Source organism: Tenebrio molitor, chromosome 4, assembly GCF_963966145.1.
Source record: "Tenebrio molitor chromosome 4, icTenMoli1.1, whole genome shotgun sequence".
Classification (NCBI taxonomy): Eukaryota; Metazoa; Arthropoda; class Insecta; order Coleoptera; family Tenebrionidae; genus Tenebrio; species Tenebrio molitor.
This window is the reverse complement of record NC_091049.1, coordinates 12,143,627-12,160,424: the sequence shown is the minus strand read 5'-3', so window position 1 is coordinate 12,160,424 and position 16,798 is coordinate 12,143,627. Positions and strand designations below refer to the sequence as shown.

General features: G+C 34.2%; 1 protein-coding gene and 1 long non-coding RNA gene across 3 annotated transcripts in view; one reads left to right on the top strand and one right to left on the bottom strand.

Annotated features, from left to right (window-relative positions):
• Positions 1–16,798, top strand: part of LOC138127735 (fatty acyl-CoA reductase wat-like) — a 220,339-nt gene that overhangs the window by 1,236 nt on the left and 202,305 nt on the right. The window lies entirely within an intron of this gene.
• LOC138129767 (uncharacterized) lies at positions 4,452–4,837 on the bottom strand. Its single transcript, XR_011159375.1, has 2 exons — positions 4,707–4,837; positions 4,452–4,623 (listed from the first exon to the last, which is right to left on the bottom strand). It is a non-coding gene; the product is annotated as an uncharacterized lncRNA (long non-coding RNA).

Sequence of the window (16,798 nt, the reverse complement as noted above, 5' to 3'; positions counted from 1 at the left end):
GGATACAACTTTTTTCTGTTGTAAATGCAACGTCTCAGGTAATAATTCAGGTTATGTATATTTTTAAGGGGTTATAATGTACGATAATAATTGTCATTTTTGACAAATCTCTAATCGGGTCCCGCAATGAAGGAAAGTAAACTAGTCTTGTATGTTTTACGTAAAATATGGTATCTACAAGTTAATATTATACCGGGACATTTTTTTAACATTGAACATAGCCCATACTTATTCCCTATGTTCAGTTTTAAAAAACACAGGTCAATGCATCTATGTAATCACGTATCCAAGGTAACGAAAATAAGTACTTGACAGTTTAACAAAATGGTCAAGTTGTTTTAAGAAGAAATACACATAATGCAGTTATTCTATGCCAATCAGAGCATTAGAAATGTGCGTGACATCTCCAATGCAACACATGATAGACCAATTCCATCAATCCGAACAATTTTTAACATTATTTCAAAATCTCTGGTGTTCGGTATAGTTGGTTGCATAGCAACTAACAATGCATTGATCTGTGTTTTTTAAAATTGAACATAGGGAATAAGTATGACTACGTTCAGAGTTAACAAAATGTCCCGGTATACCGGCGTTGAAACCAGTAAGTAGGTGTACCTTAATAAACGTAATAGTTATTTAATAAGTTATAAGGAACGTAAGGACACTACAACGTTCGAGGAAGAATTGTAATACTTCCGAGGAATGTTAGTTCTTACGTTCCGCATGGCTTACCTATTACGTTTTTCCCACTAGCAGAAGTCAATATCGTGCAAAATATTCAAAGTTTCCTTGCCAAATGCTAGTTCGTAAACTCAGAAAATTGAAATGTCTAAAGGAATCGCGAATTCCTGGTTGTCATTTGTGTAGACACATTGTGTTTTCATAAACAAATAAAAATTCCAAAAGCTGTCACGTGTAGTGCTCTACAGTTAAAAGAAGATGGATATTGAAAAAATTGCGAACGCTGCTTGTGAGAATTTATTACACCCCAAATTTCAAAAGCGTTATGAAGGTACATACATTTGCTTCAAAGACTGGATGCGAAGAAAAAACGCAACAGAGGTGCCGGAAAATGTATGTTATTTATTGCTCATCTTTATTATTTTCCTAAGAATATAATGAGTTAAGTTCCGTCGTCAAGGATTAATAAATAAGCAAATGTTATGGCAACCTCACGATACTTGTAACCATGAATGCAATGTCATCTTACGAGACTGCTAGTGGCAAAACAGATTTTAACGAAAAAATTTTAGAGCAGGACACAGAGTGGAAGCATCAGACATTAAAAATGAATAGTGCTCAGCCCCTTCAGATATCTCAAAGAGATTGAAGCTAACATTTTAAATAGATCAATTGAACCCTTTGTATACCATCATACAATTGTATACAATTATTCCCTACAACCTACAATACATAATGACAACGTCAATCAATTCAAAGTAGGATTAGAATCAGATAACGGTTATTTCACATTAAAAGTCAAGACAATGACGTTGATGTCCCACTTTTTTTGTCCGCAATAGTACATATGCATTATCTTTCAGAAGAATGAAAAAGAAATGATAAAGGGGCACGTTAAATATTTTTAGTCAAATAAAGTGGCACTCGAGAACAAAAAGGTTGGCCACGGTTGGTCTAGAACAATTCTAAGCAGATCTTAAGGGATATAAATTTGCTGGTACTTTGAAGTACACTTCTATTCAAAAAAAAAAGCGTACAAGTAGTGAGCACAATTTTGCCTAGATTGCCATATCGTAAACCTATCTTTAAATTATTGTTACTTAGAAACCTGTAACAAAACCCGTGATGATAGCTGTATTTTATTAGGCAAGTATTACCAATTACTACAAACACAATTCAAACTTTTATTCACAAATTTATGGAAAAAGGCAACCCTCAACAATCTAACAACAATTTAAAAATTTATAAAAAACTGTTCACACATTTGACATACATACGAAATGTCAGTAATACGTTTTCTTGGAAACGATTAATTAATTTTATCCCCATTTACAGTAGCCCTCAATACGTGTACGCTTTTTTTTTTGAATAGAAGTGTACCTTTGGGAAAATGTAGCCCTCTTGTAGATTTCGGGACTGGTATACAAAGGGGTAAATTAAAAGTAGATTTATCAACTTACGGCACAAATTTTCCCAACCATTAGATAAACTGGCATCTTCCCCATTTACTTCCGAATTTTTTTTAAATCACCGGTGGATACTTTGTTTTGTCTCCAAAGTGAGGCATTTTTTCTTTATAACTCTGCCTGTGGCCTCCATGATATGGCTGCTTAATCGTATATTTTTCAAATATAACAGTTATAATCTGGCACTGTCAAATTTTTTGACAAATTCAAAACGTCCGCTTTGAATGTTCAATATTAGAAAAACTAAAACATTTTCATTGCAATACAAGAAAAGAAAATTCCCTAACAGTAATGTACAGTGTGGAAACCACTTATGGAATAAATTCAGTAATTTCAAAACTAATGACATTTGTCAAAAACGCTGAAACAGGTCGATTTTTATTTCTCATGGTGCTTATTTTAAGTTGCTTCACTTGTTCATGACGTCATCCATTTTCGAGCTAAGACGTCATCACCATTTTTTTTAAATGACAACACTGACTTTTTTCTTCTTTTTCTAATGGACCTTACTACTACCTAAAGGATTAATGAAAAAAATTGGTACCTTAGATAACAATTTTTTTGAGAAAATGACAAATTTTACTTCCAAAATTTAATTTAATTTTCAATGTAAAAATTTTAATTGACCTTAAACAGAAACAAACAAACATCTAAGGTTAACAATAAAATGTAACGCAAATGTTGAAATGATCTCCCGCCAACTTTTGGCATTGTACACCGCGCTCAATAATGTCTGGGCTGATTTGTTCTATTTCAGCGCGAATTCTCTGTCATAAATCTTCTAAATTGTTTGGTCTATTAAAGTAAACCATCGATTTTAAATAACCACATAGAAAAAAAAAGTACATTAAAAATTAAATTAAATTTTTGAAATAAAATTTGTTATTTTCCTAAAAAAATTGTTAAGTAAGGTATCAATTTTTTTCATTCATCGTTTAGGTAGTAGGAAGGTCTATCAGAAAGAGAAGAAAAAAGTGCGGGTTGTCATTTAAAAAAAATGGTGATGACGTCATAGTTCAAAAATGGATGACGTCATGAACAAGTGAAATAACTTAAAATAAGCATTATTAAAAACAAAAATTGACCTGTTTCAGCGTTTTTGGCAAATGTCATTAGTTTTGAAATTACTAAATTTATTCCATAAGTAATTTCCACACTGTATATTCAAAATGGATGAACTGTACATTTATAGCAGGCGTTTTTTAATATTTTTACGCCGTGTAAATGGACTTTTTGCTCCGGTTCATCATGAATATCGTTACGTGTTGCCGCTGGCTTCAATGCATATGATAAATTCATTTTCATAATGACGAACTAGCTGGAACTTTTGTTTTGTTAGTTTTTTTTACAAAATAAACAAAAATTAGACAGTTGGCAAAGATTTAAATTGTCATGTTATTGCCGCTGCCATAATGAATGAATTTACAAAACGGAGTAAGGCATCGATAAGCAAGCAGACGAAGCAGCACATTTTAAAGGTTTTCAACAAAATAAAAGAAATCACTCATGGGGATAATGGAAACGTACGTAATGAAAAAGTACAAAATTGTAGAAGCAAATGACGTGACCCATAACCTAACTTTTTAAAAACCCAAATTTGCGGTAAAAAGGTGTGTTCACAAGACAAAAATTACTAAATTTTGTAACTCTAGTTCGTCATTACAAAAATGAATTTAGCAAGGTTGGTAGAACTGACTAATTTGTATATTAATTTGCTTCGTTGAAAATTGGGGGGCGGGGGGAAAGGTAACTCGTGACGTAAAATCAACTCAATTCACCTGTTATTTTTCAAATATTAACCAATAAAATAGCAGAAATTTACTTTCGTAGACTAGCAACAGAAAATTCCAGCGAATATTCCACTAGTGAAAATATAACTGACTACTAGTGGTCGAGGTACATTTTTTTACCAAACCTTGATTATTATTTTATTTCATCCTGTGTCAAATTTCAATACTTTACGTCATCAGTTTGAATCCGGGAAAACGCAAAAAACGGCCGGACGCCGGTTAAGTGTTGCTATTGGAAACACAAAAGTAACAATCGCAATAACAATTATTCAGGTTTAAGAAATGTTTTATTCAAAACTACATCTAAATGCAACTTAACAATTTAACTATTTCAGCCACAAAGAAGATGCACTTACTTTCTCAGACTAAAAACTTTAGTTCATAAATAAAATAATACAACCATTTAAACCAAATCTAAAAAATAGGCCAGCCAGCATAACCTCTTCCGTAATTTTCTTCACATTATTTTCTGATTTCCATTTACAAAAATGGCTGAATTGTTTTTGATACCTTTCACCAGACTTGCTAGGTATTAATTCAGCACAGGCTTCTGCAGATTTTCTTACAATTTCTGGAGGATTTGCTTTAGAAGTCATTTTGACGCACAAAATTATTTCAACAAAATAAACAATTGCCAAACAGCCGTTGCTAATCATGTTCCAAAAATGTGACTAGATTTGGAGCTTTTGTTGGATTATTTTGAAATTAATTTCAATGTTTCTTTCAAACGAAATTTGAGGCAGGATGAAATAAAATACATAACGACATTCGTCCGTGAACTCTTTTTACAGTACTCGTTTCGAGTTTCAAGACTCGGCTCCTTCGTCGCCTCGTCTTTAAACGTCTAACTCGTACTGTAAACTATGAGTTCCCGGACTTATAACGTTAATTACTATTTATTCAAGGAAACTATTACTTTCTTACGAAGTTAACTGAACAATGAAATCATGTGTAACGCAGATTTGCGAACTAGCTTTGAAATTTTTTATTTTAATCATTGATTTCGTTCATTGAATAGTCTGTTTAATACAACTCGTCGTAGTCAAAGACCGTAAAATATTTTTCCGATGGTATCACTCATGGTCATTACATTTTTAAACACCATTCGTGCTACGCACTCCTGGTGTTCATAAAGCGAATGACCATTCGTGATACCACCACAAAAATATTCGACAATCTCTGACTACTCGTGGTTTTATAACTGAGTGTTCGAATAGAACCCAAAGTTTATAAGTTCCGTGTGGTTTATTGGGTTTTATTCTAGTGTGAGGGAACACTTAATGCGTCATCGACAGACTCTGTTGTAAAAGTTAGTGCATTATGATTTATGACGTCATACTCTCATGAGTAACTTTTCGCGGGGAAAAAAATTGAAATTATTGTTTTAAATGGGAACAAGGCAACCTCCTAAACGCATTTCAGTTCTGCCAACTTTGGAATTTACTATACAGGTCGCGATTATGTATGGAACCGGCTCCGTCTTGCTAAAATGGTTTAAGCAAAGACTAAGGATGATAAAGACCGAACACTTCTGTCGGCCCCTTTGATGTTTCACCGAAGCATTGTATGACCTTGAATGCTTGTCCCTTTAAATCAGGATAGAATTTGTGCGGGAAATTTGAATGACAGAATAATCAAACCCGGTTGCACAAAATAATAACATTTACGATCGAAAAAATATCGATTTTGTAATGAGAAAAATTAAAAAAAAAATTATAAATTGTTTATTAGTAAAAAAAATTACAAATTTAACAAGAGACATAATTTCCTGTTTTTTTTTTTGGTAGCAGTCTTAAACTGCCTGTTACTGAATTTAAGAATACAGGGTGTTTTCGAAGTTGAGGAGTTCCTTGTAACACGAGGTACTATACATTATTCATACATTAGGTGACAGCTCTGACAGTATTTCCATGCTCATTTAATTTTTTTTTGTCAATTCTAATTTCTAACAAATCAGCGCAAATTTGAGCAGGACCGGTTTCAAAAATTTCAAAAATATTAACTTATTGTATCTTCATTGCCGTACACATTTTACTGAGGTGATTTCGGCTAAAACTCTTTAGAACAACGCATACTATCACATGTTAAAAGGAACGCCTCAACTTCGAAAACACCCTGTATAAAATATCCGAAGCCTAATAAATAATTTTTCATTCTCCCCCCTACGAAAGTGTAACTTTCTATTTTAATAAGGCGATTGAAAATTTGCACATGGATAGTTAAAACGACTTACAGATTTTAATAAATTGTACATATGTAACCAACTCTACGTTTAATTAAATATTGTTCAATATTTTCAAAGAATCTCCAGTGTATAAACATAACCATAAAACATTTCGGGGGCTGTTTTTAGGTTTCCAAGTAAATTGTTATCAGTGTTGTATGCCTTGAAATGTAGAAACAAATTTGAATTATCTAAGGCTGCGTCGTCCTTTGCAAACTGCTTGCATCATCACAAGACTGTTTGAGCAGGCTCTTGTTTAGTAGATACCCGCAAACATATTTGAATGCGTTTTGTTCTGGCAATGTTTGCTTATGATAGTCGCAAGGTTGTCTGGGTAAATTGTCATGCTGCTTAAGATTTTAGCCATATCTTCTTCACAATTCATGCTATCTGCATGAAGAAAATCGCTTAGAAATAATTTGCGAAAAGCCAGTTTAAATTGATGAGGATTCACGGAGTTGCCCCCCTGCTGCCTTACCGTTCCAAAAATTTTTTCTAATTGGTCTTGATTTACTCTCCTCGTTAATAAAAATGAACACCCTTGATTCTTCAATATAATATATAATTTGATCAGTGACTGAATAGATATACACCATCCTGTGATGCATTTCATATATGCAGGGATGTCCTTACCACTGACGTTGTAAATCTTCACGTTTCCTAAGAATTGCAAAGTTTTGTTTAAAAAACTTAGATGGTTTTCTGTGCCAGAAAAAGGCTTTCGGAAAATTTTAGCGGAATCAAAAATTGACGAATTAAAAACGTCATCCAATGAGATGTAAGTTTCAATACCTGTAGCCACAGTGGCACTAAGGACTTCTGTTGCGAATTTTACTCTCATCTTTTCAAATGTACTATTTACATGAGAATTAGTTAATTTGGGTTCCATTCGATTTTTTAACATTTCGTCTTTACTATAAAAGTCTTTAACATATTTCCATGAGGTCTTGCAGTCCAGCCACCTGAATTCATTTAGAAGCATGTTGTTTCTCATCGCTTTAATTAAATGTGGTGGATCAAAGAAGTACAACAGTTCTTTTTCACATAAGATTAAAGTGGGATGTTCTGCAGTCACTCCTAATAAATTGGACATTTCAATAAAGTTGGATCCCATGTCTGTCACCAATATTTTAATGTCTAAGTCTATATTGGTGAGCCCAGCAACAAATTTTTCCAAAAGAGTTTTTGTGTGCTCAGCTGAATAACTTGTCGCAGAAAACATGTAACCAAGAGGTTGTTTCCAATTGTTTTTTAAACCCCTTGCCATAACGACCATACAACTACTTGCAGGTTTGAGCGTTTTCGCGATTCCATTATCTTCGAATCACCGTAATTATAAAACAAATTGCATCCACCGATAAAATGCAGATTCTATCTTCTTCACTCATTTTATCTACACCTTAATTTGCAACACATTAAATAAATTATCCTTAAAACCCGCTGGAAATTTTATATGGGAAACAAAACGCCTCAAAGCTTGTGGAGACGGTAAAAAGAATGTTTTCTGTAACTGCTTGTAGCATTTAGGGCCCAAAAAATAGAGCGATAGACACAATCTTTTAAACTCATCAGAATATCTCCTCCCATTCTCACTTCGATTAGTTTGATTCAACTGAATTTTAACAAAGTTGGAAATTTGCTCTAGCAAGAAATGGTCACATAGCTTTTGAAATTGGTTTAAATTAGCTTCTTCTTAATCTTAATTAACTTTTTTTCTCAATCGATTGTTCTCTTTCTCCAAAGGTTTTAGTTGTGTTCGCAATTTCTTTTTTCTTGGGGTGTTTGCTGTCAGTGCATTGGCGTATGTTCAGTAAAATAAAAAACTCACTGTATAGCCACTAGATATTTATTTTTCTGTTGACCACAACAATTGTCCGTGTAAAAGATAATGTCCAGTGGTCCTTCCTGATTATTAGCCGCATTAATAACTTTTTTTCAATAAACTTTAATACACAAGTTGCGATTTCTTCAGCCCCGCGATTGCCTTCACCTTCATGCCATAAATAACATTATGTTGCACCAGTTTTTAATTCGGATAACGTAAAGTTGTAATTGTTTAATTTCGACTTATAATAGAACACGGATACATCTCCTCGAGGTGTCGGTAGAACAGCTTGTAGGTCGTAGACTGCTACAATAACACTTTTGTTGACTCGAGTTTTATGAGCTTCTTTTTCCTGTCGCGATAACTGTTTCTTTTTTTGATGGTTTTGAAATTTCATCCGTAATGCTTCCTTTTCCTCACCTTCCGCATTCTGAAATGCAATACATAGTTCGCACTGATCCTTCTTCGGTGAAAAAAATCCTAGGTTGTATTCTTCGTTAAATATTCTACTGTCCCTTAACAGATTTGCGAATGGTAAATAGAATTCAACGCGCTCCTTTTTATAATCTCTATATAAATCTGCTAAAGATTTACTTCCTTCAGTATAATTGCGCTTGGTTTGAGCACGGAGATAGTGGGATTCAATTTTAGGTATTGAATCGAGTACATTGTTTTTAACTTCAGCTGTTGGGTGTTTGTCGTGTTTTCCACGTAAATCAGTTGCAACGAAACCAGTTACATCTTTTTTTGCTAAAACCGTTCTAATTGGGCGGTCGTTAATATCAAGAGTGGCTTTAAACAAAGTTTTACAAACTCTTATCCGTTCATCATCAATATCGAAATAAAACTTAAAGTACACGAGGACAAAGTCATCGTTCTAGGTGATTTTAATACACCTACTTTTAGTACCAATGTTTACAACAGATCCGCTACAGTTCTACGAAACTTCCAAAACTTTGTAAACTTTGGGCAATACAACAGTATACTGAACACCTCTCAGCGTATACTTGATCTCGTTTTTGCTAATTTCAATTGCGAAGTGCTCAAATCAAATTTTCAGCTGGTTGATGAGGATTCTTATCATCCGTCTCTGGATATATGTTTTCTACATCAAACCCCAAAATTTATGAACTTCAGGGTAAATGATGGAGCGTCATTTTTCAACTTCAAGAAAGCTGATTTTCCCAGACTATATGATACTCTATTGCAGACGGATTGGTCGTTTCTCAATAATTTGACTGATGTTGATGTTGCATGTTCTTCTTTTTATGCCAAGTTACATGAAATATTCAACCTGCATGTCCCTAAACGCCGTCTGATAAACCAAAGTCGAAAATATCCACCTTGGTTCGACAGGGAGATCACAAAGACAATTCAGATGAAGCACAGGCTTTTCCGTAAATACAAAAGATCCAAGGATCTTGGACATTACAATGAATTTAAAGGATATAGGTCTAAATGTAAACTTTTAATTTCTACTTCCTACAAAAAATATATGTTGTCCATTGAATGTAAACTGTCGAAAGATCCGAAAAGGTTTTGGGGTTACATTCACCAGAAAAAGGGCCGTTCTCGAATACCTGGCACGATGCATTTTGATGATCTAACGCTATCCTCACCTCAAGACATTGTTGATGCATTTTCCTCTTTTTTCAATCAAGTATATTTAGCATCCGATCCTGAATATACGAAGAGAGTTGTTGACACTAATTTTCATAATATTATTTCAATTACACAAATTTTCGAAGAGGAAATAATATCTTCACTAAAATCTTTTAAAACCTCCATGACTGCTGGGCTTGACGGGATTCCAAGTTTCCTTCTTCGGGATTGTGCTCAAATATTTGTAACACCACTGTTTTCGATATTCAACCTCATAATTAAATCTTCAACTTTTCCCACAGTTTGGAAGCAAGCACGGGTCTCACCGATTTTTAAAAAAGGAGATTTGTCAAACATCGAACACTTTAGACCCATTTCCATAATATGTAATTTTTCAAAGATCTTAGAATCTATATTATATAAACGCATTTATGCAGGCGTAAAGAACTATATTTCACCTCATCAACACGGATTTGTAGAAAGAAGATCAACACTCACCAACCTCGCTTATTTTTCGCAATACGTTTCAGAGGCAATTGACTCTAAATATCAAGTGGACGTTCTATATACAGATTCTCAGAAAGCGTTTGACCAAATCGATCATTTCATTCTACTCAGAAAACTTGAACAGTTTGGTTTTGATAATTCTTTACTTGCCTTATTTCAGTCATATCTGCTAGATAGGCGCCACTATGTTACCTACCAAAACTTTGTATCCAAGTCCTTTACACCGACCTCAGGCGTTCCGCAAGGCTCAAACCTTGGACCTCTTCTATTCCTACTTTTCATAAACGATATGGTCAATGTTATTACCTGTGAAAAGTTGCTTTTCGCTGATGATCTTAAATTATTTATTAGAATCGAATCTGATAGTGATTTTAATCTACTACAAAATAACTTAGACGCTGTTGTTGAATGGTCATCTCGAAATCGGCTCTCTTTGAATACTGCTAAATGTTTTGTATCCTCATATTCCCGGATTCGTTCTGTCAAGGAACATACGTATATAATTGACCAACATCGTTTAGAACGAGTCTACAAATTCAAAGATTTGGGTGTCACTTTCGATACGGAATTAAATTTTAACGATCATCTTAACAATATTGTTAGCAAAGCTCTAAAAACGTATGGATTTGTATTTAGAAATTGTAAAGACTTCAGCAATCCAAAAACTCTATTGTTACTGTACACGTCATTGATTAGATCTCAACTGGAATATTGTTCACTTATATGGTATCCTATATACATCACAAAACGCAGAGTTCAAGTTACGGTGATTTTCGGTTGACGAATATCGATATTTAGGTTTTATTGATTGAGTGTTAGCACCAATGTAATTTCGTTGTTTAGACAAATCACCAAGCGCCCAATAGCTACTAAATATCTCCTGTCTGCGATTTTCGTCAATTTTCTTGGAGCATTTCAGTTTACACTTCACCCCAGAAGAAGCGCGTTGTTGCCTTTCTTTATACGGTTTCCTACTTTTTGAAGCAGATCCATAGGATTACCCGGAATTTCTTTGAGGTTTAGACTTATTTATACGCCATTCTTCTGGATGTGCTATTCTTTTTTTTGCCTTTCTTTCTCACTTGCTCTTCGTCTAAGTCCTCCCTTGGTGCTTCCGTCAAAGAATATCCACGTACCGAATAGAAGCGACATTGCATTTTTTATGCATGGGTTGTGTAATACCCCAATTCAATGACCTTCGGCCATTTTGAAACTAGAAATTCATTGGCGTGCTTGACTACATGGGCGCAGAATTGTTCGGAACAACAGGTCATTCGAGTTATTTTTCTTGACATTTGGTTTAAAAATAACAATACATTTAAGGAAACAAATTAATTCATACATGGTAAAAATTTTAAAACAGTTTATTAAAATGTAATAACTATTTAATTCTTACAATGTACAAACAGTAATTAATTGTTTAGACTTCCTAGGTGTACCTGCGTTGTATTTTTTCAAAGTCTAAAAAATTTTCAATTTGCAAAATAATTTCATCAAGTACAACCTAGAGAAAGTCTTCACATGGGGTACAAAATGAAATGTTTTCAAACATTTGGATCAAATGTAACCCGACATTATCTTTTACTGCAAGATTAGCGAAATTTTGTGTAAAACAATCATCCATCTTTCTTACGTAATGTACAAAATCAAACCCAGGCATTCGTAAATGGCCGAATGTAGCTTTGTTTTTTATTTCGAAAGCTTTAAGGTGACACATAATTGTATTGGCATCTAAAGTTTCTACTTTTTTACTATATGCTATGCATTTATCACATCTATGTTTGTCTAAACATTGTTTAATTAAATAGCCACTTACGTAATGTAATGCATTTTAGTATGGCAAATCATTTTTCTTGTATTCATCTTCTTGCAGGAGGTATATTTCTGCCGGTTGTTCCTGCTGGTCAAATAAAGAAGTTGCAGGAATCTTATCAGCAGAATTTAATTCATTTAGCAAATTCTCAAAACCATCCTCGCAATTGCTTCGCTCACTGTGAACAATGAAATTCAAAGAATAGTTATTTGTATCACAAGGCTAGAAAATGCCATTTTGCAAGTGCAAGCACGGTTTGTGGGGCAGAGACGCCAGCTCAGGCCCCCAAGTGCGAGCACTTGCAAAACATTTTCTGGCCGTGTAATACACAAATTTTTTTCGACCGACAATTTATTTAAAGCAAAATATAATAATTTTTGTTAAAAAATTACCAGATAGGGAATTTATTTTTCTTCCATTGGCAACACAAAGGATTCAAAAAGCGACTGTCACGACAAAAATCAACCAATTCCTCAAATATTCAAAACCGTCGTCGTCGTTTCTGTTATTCCTAACCCATCTCTTGATACCCGCTCGGCCCCTACTGCTATACACAATGTACAGCTTGCGATAAGGAATACAAATTTGCCCGACATCAATATTTTACATTTAAAAAATTGTACAAAAATGCCGCATGACACTGACATTTTGTGCTGCCAACCTAAAATCTCTCATTAAAAATTCCTGTGTCGATTTTCTTGCCTAGTCAGGGAAATGCTAGTTTCCAGACGATTTAGACGAATGCAAAATCAGTGTTTCTAGACGGAAGCCGAAAAAACAGATTTTTGAACGCGCATATAAAATGAAAAGCTGTTGGGTTATTATTATTGCCACATTTTCCCGTACAGCACCAAAAAAGTTTTCTAAACAATCCTGATTCAATTTTTTGGTCAGTAAAAATTTTGCATTTGCAGCTTTCAGCTCATCCCATAACATTTTTAATGCATTATTATTTATACACCAGCCTTTAAAACATTTAAACGAATTGGTAACGTCTTTATTTTGTTTTATTTATTATTTTAATAGATTTTAATAAATTTAACATTTCTTCTATGAAATCTCTTTGAAATTTAGCACCGTTATACGGCAAGTTATGCTGCTTATGTTTTGACGAATTAAATATGTCAAAAAGGCGGTAAAATTTTTCAATAAAATCGGCCGTTCCCATAATATGTAGCGCTGAACTTTCTGCCGGCCAAACATATTATGTTGAAATACCCACAGCCACACTTTCACTCAAAACTTGTACCGCCAAAGATACTCGCATTCTTTCCCAATTGTTTGGATTTAAATGTTTATCTGTCAGTTTACTGGCAATTCGTAAGCTTTTGGTTTTGTCCGAGTTATAAAACTGCTCAATAAATTCCCAAGATGCCCTCTTCCCACCCAAATACTCAATACTATTACAATTGCGGAGAGTATTCCTCACAGATTTAATTAACTGTGGTGGGTCATACATCATATAATTTTTTTTTAAGCCGTCTTCACCCTGAAATATAAAATTAGGTTTATCAATGGTTCCACCTAATGAATTCATAGTTTCCAAAAAATTTGATCCTTGATCACTAATAATTATTTTCACATTTAAAGAAATTTTAAAAAGGTGATTTTAACATTGATTTAAATTTTTTTTTGTCTCATGACATGATGATTTGCAAAAGAAAAAAGCCACAGGGTGTTTCCAATTGGACAGTAATCCCCTAACCATCAAAACAAGAACTTTTTGTGTTGGAATAAACTCTCTGTCTTTACCATTGTCAATAAACCCAATAATTTTATCCTTGGAACAATTATAAAAAAATATTAGTTTTTGTGGCCATTTCGTCCCAACATAGTGTACAATATCTTTCGTTTTCTGTCATTTGATTAACTTTTAATTTCAGTACCTGCATCAAAAACGAAATTTAATAAGCCTGGTTGAAAATTCATTCCATGTGTGAATCTTTGGAGACTTCTCACAGATGGCAGCGTAAAAGTCTTTGAAACATACTTATAAGCTTTTGGACTAATAAAATACAACTGGAGAGAAAATCTTTTAAACTCGTCTGAATAACGTTTCCCATTATTTTTTCGAGTGTTAATTGAAGCCTGTGCTCCAACAAACTTTGCACTCGATGGTGGTAGAAATTTTACACACAACTTTTTAAAATCATCGACTGTTATGTTGTCGAGATGGCTCTCATGGTGTATTTTCAGCCTTTTGTTTTCCTGTTTCAGCATTCTAATCCCTTCTCTGATCTTCCTCTTCCTTGGCGTATTGGAAGATACTTTGTTCAGTTTGGGTGTTTTTTGATGGTGAAAACAGAGATTCTGTCATGGGTGCAGAATTTGTGGTTTCTGTCACTCTGTAATAAAAAAATATATATTGTAACTTTTCGACTTCCTCGACTTTCCTCGATGATTTTTTCTTCTCCCTCATTTGGTGTATTGTTGGTTGCCGCATTCCCTCGGATGAAATTTTGCGGAAAAATAAGAAACAAAAATAATGAGAAAGAAATATTTATGGATCCTACGTTATGTTTTATTTTTCATTTTGTTTAATTAGGTTCTAACGAGAGGCCGTACCTTCGGAAGGTTTTTCCAAATAGAATTAAAACGATTGAGCACACTTCACTTAAATTTTATTTAACAAATAATCGAGTGTGGTGGTGTTTGGTCCCAACAAATTATAGAAATAAATAAATTAATTTAATAACAGAAGTTGGTGGAAATTTGACCCAATGAAATTTGACTCTCGGCCCACGAATTGAGATCTGACTCATGAATAAATGACTAAGCTGGGCAAATATATGAGTTTATGGCGCGAACAGCATTATACGAGTTTGAGATGCGAACTATGTGATCCGATTTAGATTACAATTATTTCCCCAATTAAATTGAACCCGACGCGATGCCCTGGAACCTCTCAGTTTAGCCTGGTCTAATAAAGGGTAAAATAAAAGGGAAAAAGGTTCTAACAGACTTACAAGGGTACCTCTCTTCACGTGTCAGCTGTACCTAAAGGGTCACTATCCACCTAAATTTGGCGATGGCTCTTTGTGCTCTACGCCGGACCAACAGCTAATTGAGAACGATGGACACTGGCGGTAGCTTCCCCCAACCGAGAGAAGGTCCCAAAACGACGAATAATGAATTAAGATGTCCCCCTTTTTTTTTAAATGATTTAAACTTGTCGAGAGCACGTTTCCCCAATCGGTAAATGCAAGAAGATCACATACTTCGCGATAAAGAATTTAATTCAAGATTCTAAAGAGTCACGTGGTCATCAAAAGCTCAAAGAAAATAATATAATCTTTACTTTAGAACGATAAAGAACTAAATGCTGTTTGACTAATTTAATCACGGCTACAAATAATGTACAAGAATTAGAGAAACAAGTTACCTTGTAAATGTAAAGCATGTGGTCACAAAATGGCTGCTCGAAGTACTGAACGTACCCCCGGCTACTTTGGAGATCAAACCCCGAGTGAATCAAAAAGCCTTGTTTCCCGTCCCGCAATCGGTTTTATCATTTCTGGCGCACCCCACTTTCGCAACCCCTACTTGACCAAAGTGACCAATCAGCTCGGTTCTACTTTACGCCGATCGCGACGCCTTTTCGAAATCTCTAAAACTTTTGAAATTACAGTTTCCGTTTTTCCACCATTATTTTAAATGTTTAAATTTAGACTTTTGTTAGGGCCAGACCGAATGTACATAATTTGTTGTTGAATTAGAACTCTGAAAAAGAACACTAAATTACTGACTCTATACAATAATAAATCTCAACATCAAGAAACAAACACAATTAAAAATGGAACAAATAGAATTAAACAGGAACACTGAATTACCGACTCTATACAATAATAAAAATCAGCACCAAGAATTAAACAATTTAAATGAAACAAACATAATTAAAATGCAACAAACATAATTAAAATGAAACAAACATAATTAAAATGAAACAAACATAATTAAAATGGAACAAATTAACCTTATTTTGAAACCTAAATTGGGCTTGAAACGCTGTTACGCAAGTGCCATTTCATACAACTAAGTTCCGTTGTTCTGCTACTTCTAAAAATTGTTCTACATTGGTTTGATTCCCCAAAACCGTTCTAATTAATAATTACTTCGTAAATTTCATTCTCTCTCTCTCACTCACACCTCTGATTTCTACGACTACCTGGCTTTACCGTTACCCGGTCCTCTGTGTTTTCTACCGACTCCCTTTCTACTTTGCTTTGTTACTGTTCTAACTAAAAGTGCAAACAATTCTAGTTCTTTTCTACGATAAAGCGCTCTGTTTTTAATTTGCAATTCTCGCCCTTTAATTACAAATATGCCACAAATTTGAGAATGCTAAAAAAAGTAAATTAACCTAATGAACATTAATTTTGTTCTCTCAATTTGAAACCTGCTAACATCAAGTTCATTAATTCAATTATCCCCTGATTTTAACTGGACCACCCAAATTGTCGAACTTGTAATTACAATAAATTTATTGCAACGCTCCCTTTCCCCTGAACACTTGTTCCCCTTGGGCTATGTTTTGCCCCGGACGCGTACCTGGATTTTCAAAGAAAGGTTGGCAGATTTCACTTGAGGAGTGTGGTGCCACTCTTGTGAACAAAGCAACAATAAAATTTACAACTGACCAGCATTTCCGTCGCAAATGAACGGTATTTAAAATATTTCGTTGAAATTATTTTAAAATTAAAATTCTTAATTTATCGAACCTATTCGGACCGTTACAATATGTATTTCAATCAAAAACAAACTTGAATCAACATATGCTGAACTGCAAGATGGTTCGTTGATCGTGGATCCTGTTGCAGCACCTTCAACTTCCTCCGTTGATAAGAATAGAGTGGGTGTTGCATGGGGCTGTAATCGATTCTTCAAATC